A 7,599-nucleotide genomic window follows, 5' to 3' on the forward strand; every position below is an offset into this window, starting at 1 on the left:
GGCGGATCCCAGGTTCCGCAGTCAGACAGGCTTTGGAAGGAAGCCACTTCAAATGTTCATGTTAAAACAATGCGGCAATGTTTCTTTGTTTCCACTGAGGTTTGCACTGAATAACAGCTGTCAACAACTCAGGAAGACCGTGGTTTGTTCCAAGTCTTTCTTCTTTGCAAGTGTTCTTTTATAAACATTGTATTGCTCTTTCTAGCAAGGGCAAAATAAAGGCATGCACAGTTACTCCAAAGGGGAAAATATTTCCGAACACATCCAAGCCTTTGTCTTGAGCTTGCATCTGAGGGGTCGGAAGTCCTATGTTAAAGAAGACAGAGTTCTTAAATATACTGTTGAAGGAGGGTGTTATTTAGAACACCTTCTAGTATCATCTGGAAGCCTCCTTTGGTCTTTACAACAGTTTCAATAGAATAAATGACGTTCACCGGCAGTTGGGAGGATGGAGGTAGGAAGGGAGTTAGTATTATTGGGTACGTAGTTTCAGTTTGGGAGGATGAAAAAGTTCTGGAGATGGGTGGTGGTGATGGTTGCACAACAATGTGAATATACTTAACACCACTGGACACGTCAACATGGCTAAGATGATAAATTTTAGGTTAAGCATACGTGACACAATAAAAATCCTGCAAAAAAGAAACTGTCAATGCAATAAAAAAATTTTAAAAACTGTCACCATGCTGAAAAGAATCTAAAAGTTTTTACAAGTTAATTCTGCTGTTCTGCTAAATATTTAAGAATAGCCCATTTGGTTTACTAACTACTAACTCTGCACTCAAAGCATCTGATTGCTGAGCACCCTCAGGAAGAGCAAACACCTACCCCCGGCAGCCTCGCAGCCTTGCTCTGTCCCAACGCCTTTCTCCTGCAAAGCCTGTGGAACTCTCTAGACATTGTCTCACCCACCCTTTCCTCTGGACAACTATATTCACCCCAAAGGGTTCAAGTGACCTGACCTATGAGATCACAGTAAAAAGTCAAGAGCCAGTTCTCGGATCTCTCTGCTCAGCTGGTCAAAGCTTCTGGCGTTGTCAGTCAAGTGATTCCAGGCAAATGTTTCAGAGATGAAAACGGGCAGCCAAGCCGAGCATCTTGATTCAGCTCCACAGTCAGCTGACGACTGGACGGCAGTCAAGGGCCCAGCTGTGGGCACACACCGCTCACCTGGTATCCAGAAGGAGTGCCCTGGGAGACTCACCAGCTGGGTACGTCGTGATGGATGATGAAACAGGAAACCCGAATGTTGCTGGAAGAAACTCTGCTTTCTAGTTCTAAAAGCTTTTTCATCTTTCTGCCATTAACATTTTGAAATAGTTACTTCAGAGTTATATTTCCATGGGATGAACTATGTTGTCCTTCCAATGCTTTGCCCAGAGGCAAACCCCAAAATAATAACTACAACTTACGGATCACCTACCATGTGCCAGGCACCTTACTATAGATCTCTTGTACTCTCTCCAGCAACCCTGCAAGGGTTCTTATCTCCATTGGAGAGATAAGGGAGCTGAGGCTCAGAACTGTTAAGTAACATTCCCCAGGTGACACAGCTTGTGAGTGGCAGAGCCAGAATCAAATCTAAAACCACACCACCTCCGAAAAGAGACGTGAAATGTTGAGGACTCACACCGAGGCAGAGTCCATTTATGACTCCAGATATCTGGACATTTGAAACATTCTGGGTGGCTGTTTGAAATGTTCTGTTCTCAGAACAGAGGCCATTCCAGACTCTAAACACTTCACAGCCCCCTGTGGAGGGAATGGCACCTAGTAGGCCCTCAGGTATGACAGCTGGTCATAGCACTCAAAGTCAAATGCTATTTGTGTTAGTCGGCTGGATGTGTCCCCATTCAATAATTTTGTGAGCATGATGATAAACCACACGAAAGAAATGAGCACATCCACTGGAAGTTTGCTTGACAGAACATGGCAACACCGAGGCATCAGGTTTGCCCTCAACGGGAGCCTCCACGTGGTGCTGATAACGCTGCCTGGGCTCAGACAGAGCACTGGTCTGGCCGTGTTGGTGGCACCCATTCACAGCAGCCATTCCCAAGGTATCCCTGGGGAGTCACAGGCCCATCTGTCCGAGAGGCTCCACCAGCCCTTCCATGGGATATAGAGCCAAGGCGCGAGGAAGCAGCTTTGCCTGGGCACGAGGAGAGCAGGTCGGCACAGAGTCTGCACACGTCTGCTACCAGTCAAGGAAGAAGAGCAGCCCTCCTAGTGGGGTGGGGAGGTGGGGGGTGGGGGAGGTGATGAAAGCAACGGTGGGGCTCCAGGGCCCCGGAGTCTTTCTCTCACATTCAGGTAGCTCACAGACGTCTGCCTCAGTGGTCCTCACACGTGTCATCCCTCCAAAACCACAGCCAGGAACACGTGAGCACAATCAGGCAGGTAGAAAAAGTGACCTCCAAAGATGCGGTTCTGGAACATATTTCTAATTCAGAGGTTCTCCAACTTTGTTGTACTTCAGAAGCCCCTGAGGACGTGTGAGAACAGGTTGCTGAGCCCACCCCAGGGTTCCTGACTCAGGGGCCCTGGGAGGGGCTTGAGGATCTGCGCCTCTGACTGATGCTGATGCTTCTGGTCCAGGAGCCACACTTTGAGAACCACGGTTCTAATTACTTAAAGAACATGATTTAAGGGCATGAGAACATTGCTCTGAATAACAAGGATACTATTACCGATGGCTCCCATGTGCCAGACACTTCACTGCCTTTGCTATTTACAACACTCCTGCCAAGAAGGAATTAACATCCCTGCCTTACAGACGAGAATTCTGGGGCTCTGGAGTTCAGGAACGTGCCTAACGTTGTACAGCTAATAACCGGCAGAGCCAAGATTTTAACTGGGGTCAGGGAGGCTGGAAGCGCTCCTTTCCACCTTCCTTCTGTCTCCTCTGGTGACACGGGGCTGGCACTGGTGAGGCAGGAGGAGGATACACACAAAGGAGGGACAGCAGACAAGATGCTATGTGTTGATCAAGTCAAGTGCCACAGGAGCTCTGCTGCCCATGGACCAGTCGGCCACCTTTGTGGGCACTTCAGGTCCCCAAGTACCAACAGGGACCACGGGTCGTGACCAGGCCTGGCAGAAAGAATCAGGTGACAGATGGACTCTTGCGTTATACCTGTTCTCAAAGAGAGACAGTGCCTTCCACTTGACTCACACTGTAGCTGAAGACCTGCCCCTCCTGGGATGGGGGAGGCTTGGGTCTGTGGGAGTGCACGTGAGGGATGATGGGACTCTGATGCCCATGGGCCTTTGCCAGCTCGGAGAAGGTGAAGGCAGAAAAGCAAACACCATTCACTCAGCACCTACTATGAGCCGGACTACCTCTTATATCAGCTGTCCATTTTAGGAATAAAGAAACTGAGGTTCAGAGGGGTGAAGTAACTTGCCCCAGGATGCACAGCAAGCAAGAAACTGGGAGATGGGACTTAAACTCAGGTCTCCCAGAAGATACCTTCTGATGGTACAGAATCTTGGGTCCACGGTGGACCCTGATATCCCTCCCGTCCAGCCCTCTCATTAGATGCTTACATTAGACTCATTAGAACTGCACCGCGTCTGCCCAGGGAAAATCAGCCTAAACCCACTCCTCAAGGGTTTACAGCAGAGCCCTCTGGAGCCTCCTCCCCAGAAAGGGTTCTCTCATAGCAGACAAGAAGGATGAACACCCTCACCCTTCTTGCCAATGGGGAGATTAGCAAGAGCAGAGCTCCTACCAAACCCATGTGATTTGAAGGCAGGTGTGTCCAGGCCACAGGCGAAGGGTCTCCTCCCCTCCTCTGCTGCCTCCTTGGCTGGGCGGGAGCAGCTGCTGTCCAGCCAGGAGCAGGGGCTTCCTTCTCTCTCTCTCATCTGCGTCACAATGTAACTGGAGCTGGAAGCTCAGCTCTACAGAACCTAGAACAGAAAGGAGCCCCCAGAGTCACAAAGTACTGATTCAGGCAGAGCCATGGGCAAAGTCCCACCCACGCCCGATGCCCAGCACCACTGCACATTCAGTCACCAGGTCCCTGCTGGATGCTGACCTAGTAGTTGGGACAGCAGCCGCCAGGCCGGCTCAGACACCCACTGGGCTCCGGTCGGCCTCGGTTGCACAGTCTCAGCCACATCTTTTCACAAATGAGTCTCAAAGCTGCCTCCCCACCCCACCCTGCCACACACACACACACACACACACACACACACACACACACACACACACACATATACACACACATAAGATTTTGACTTTGTAAGTCCCTTAACCAGAGAAGCCCTTGAGGATAAACTGGGCTTGGCCCGAGGGCCTCAGCCTGCTCCTAGAGGAATTATCGAGCCAGGCAGCAGAAGTCCAAATATTTCCCTGCTTTGGAGGGCAGAAAGAGCCTCCTTATGTTCTGAAACAGTCCGTTGGTCCACGACACAGACATTGTCACATTTCTCCATAATGAACTTCTGGTCTGAATTTCCACCAGCAATAGCAGGTGGATGGAGACAGCTCTGGCGCGCAGTGTGGCTGCTGTCTCCTACCTCTGTGTTGGGTCTTACCTGTTTGGTAACAAGATGTGGTGTGTTTCATGTAAATACCGTCTAAGGCAGCATACGGCTTGCAAAGCACCCTTTACAACCACTGCCTGAACCAGCTTCTGCTCTGCGATGCCCACTGCCCACAGCGTGGCCATGGGGTCCACCTCCCCCGGCCCTGGTCTGTCTGCCAGCTCCACTGATGCTAATGGGAGGGAAGCATGTGGGTCCGGGGAGTCCAAGCTCCAACACAGGGCGCTAAATGAAGTCAAGCAATTGTCCAGAGTGAAATATTGAATTGAAACGAACCTCCTGTTTCTACGAGAAGAGTTGCTTGGCTGAGGCAGTTTAAAAATAAAGTCCAACCCAAACATCTGTGAAACAGAGAAATGGGGTATCCTTGAGAACACTGTGTTTCCATACAATTTAAACACATTCCGAACGTGTTGTTAGACCTAATTTCACCAGGCACAAAGCTCAGTGTATGGAGGAGACAAATGAACAGTGGGAATTATTATGATCATGTGTTTTCATTGTGTGGGCTTGGAACCTTTTCAAATTGTGAGACTTTGCCAGGGTGATGAGAGAAACTCAGGCCAGCCCTCTCCCAGCAGGGCTGGTTGTGGAATCCACTACTTCTCTCCCTGGTGACCTTCTGTCACCTGGACACCCACCCAAAATGTTGTGTGGGCCTTCCCATCTACAAGTACACATGCATTGACTTTTTAAAAAAATCTTGCTGTATGCTCATTCTAGGTGGGAATGTCTGACTCAATCTATCAGATCCTCAGGAACAATAGCTCAAGCCTCTCCTCCATATCTTTTGCCTCATGTGCTGGGGGCAGGGGGCAGGGTGGGGTGACAACCATAGTCAGCCAGGAGAGGAATCAGGAGTCCAGGTGAAGTTACCAGGTGGGCGATGAAATGATGGAGATCAGGATCTGGGAGGAAGAAGATGCAGCAGATGGGATGTGAGGTCAGGAACACAGAGGGTGAAATCAAGATCTGTTGTCCCTCAGACAGAGTCAGGATGGAGCATCACTGAGCAGGTTCCTGGGATGGGACCAAGGGACAGGCTAAGAGTGGGAAAAGAGGGCCTGGTGGTTTTCAATATACCTGGCCTTCCACCTTCTCACTGCGGTCCTGGCTGATTGATGAAGCCTGCACGTCCCGCCTGTTTTCTTTCCTGCAGGATCTACAACTACCATAAAGACACCTGAGAAATGCTGTTGGCTATGACTATTATTCCATTATTATTCCCCTGTATTTCAATGGGACACAACTTCTCCATCACATGCAATGCAGAATATTCCAGTTCTGCTTTGATGTCAGCAGCAAGACAGGTGAAAACACCGTGCCGTGTTGTAACCGTATCTGCAAATTTCAGCAGCAAAGCCCCATTGGGTGTCAGCACCAAAGTACCCCATTCCAACACTGCATGGCTCCCAGAACCACCCAGGACAGAACCCTGGATGCAGGATGCCTGCCCAGAGCCTTACCCTGGAAGTGGACTGGGCAGAGCTGGGATGGGGCCACCACCAGAAGGTAAGAAGTCACCCCAAGAGGGAAATCTGCACTGCGATCTTGCTCTGTATGACTGGTCGGTACCACCAGGAGACTCCGGGAAGAAGGACCCTGCCTGAAGCCCAGGGGCTTAGACAGCTCCACACTCACAAATACAAAAAATGTAACTACTAACGCTCCCATGGGCTCCTCAGTCGCTTGGCATCCAGGTCCCAGTGCTGGCAAACCTCACTCATAACCCTGAACATCCACTCTTGTAACTGACACCGCTCAGGCCCAGGAAACCACATATGCAGAGTTTCTCTGTGTCTCTTGCCCAACGACCTTGGGAAAAAAGAAAACCCTCTGACTCCAGGAGCCGTGACAGTCTGTGGGTTGTGCTGTAGCGGTGGAAATGAGAAGGATGGGGTTTCTGAGTGAAGAGAGGATTTGAGCAGCAGACGCAGGCAGGTGAGAGAAGACAAACAAATTAACATGTCAACCCTTTCCCCTGAGACCGCAAGAATGGACAGGCTCTCGCATAACAAATGATCATTTCCCAGTAGACCTGTTTATCCATTTCCTTGCTTCTCTTCTTGTTCCAATTCCTGTTCCTGGAGATACTCAAGAATGAACAGAGCATTTGCAGCAATTGTACAGAGCAGCTGACAAACACGGTGAAATATCTCACAATTCCTCTTATTCTTCAATTGTTGGTATCTGTCCACGTGGGTCTCAGTGCCACATGAACGATGCATAATGTGGGTCCTTGATATTAGCCACTGGATGAGAGCTGAATGCTAGAAATATGAAGTATTATTTACAAGAATATTAAGTAAGATTTTGTTTGATTTTCAGAAAATTAAATTTAAAATTTAGTTTTATTAGTTTTGTTTGACATTTTCTACCTTTAGTGATTATAATTTGTATTTTTGCCTTCAAATTTTAATTTTCATATTTTATAAGAAAACAATTTCATTTGAAGATACATTAAAATTTAATTTTGCGTGTTTACATGTACTTTCACATTTTTATGAAAATGTATTCAAATTTTGCATGTTTTAAATGCACTTATACTTTTAAAAAATCCTTTAGCTTATTGCTGTCAGTAGAATAAAATTATGTGAAAATGTTCATTGTAGTAACAGAATTTATGATCATTCTGAAATGAAGGCAAAAATTCATTTAAGCAAATAAATATAAAATAATTATAAGTTATATATGTCTCCATTTGGTCAGTCATTCAGTCAGAACAAAAGAACATTTAAACATGTGCAGTAATAATTAATTCAGTCATCTTTGATATCTGCCAACTTTTGGTCATATAAAAATTATAGCTTTATGCTTTTTTCAATTTTGTAATTATTAATGTATCTTTTTAAGTAGGAGGACAGAGCATATTTGATTTAACCATTTGTAGGTTTGATGTACATTCCTGAATAAATGGTGGTCTCCACTTGTACTCCTGCCTGGGCTCTGCAAATGCTAGCGAGTTTCGAGGGAATTAGGCCACACACACTTACAAACATGGAAGACAGACACTGTTGTACATTTTCCCTTAAAGAACCACCTTTA

Source organism: Rhinolophus sinicus, chromosome 6 (genome assembly GCF_057876585.1).
Source record: "Rhinolophus sinicus isolate RSI-liver-muscle chromosome 6, RSI-T2T, whole genome shotgun sequence".
Taxonomy (NCBI): Eukaryota; Metazoa; Chordata; class Mammalia; order Chiroptera; family Rhinolophidae; genus Rhinolophus; species Rhinolophus sinicus.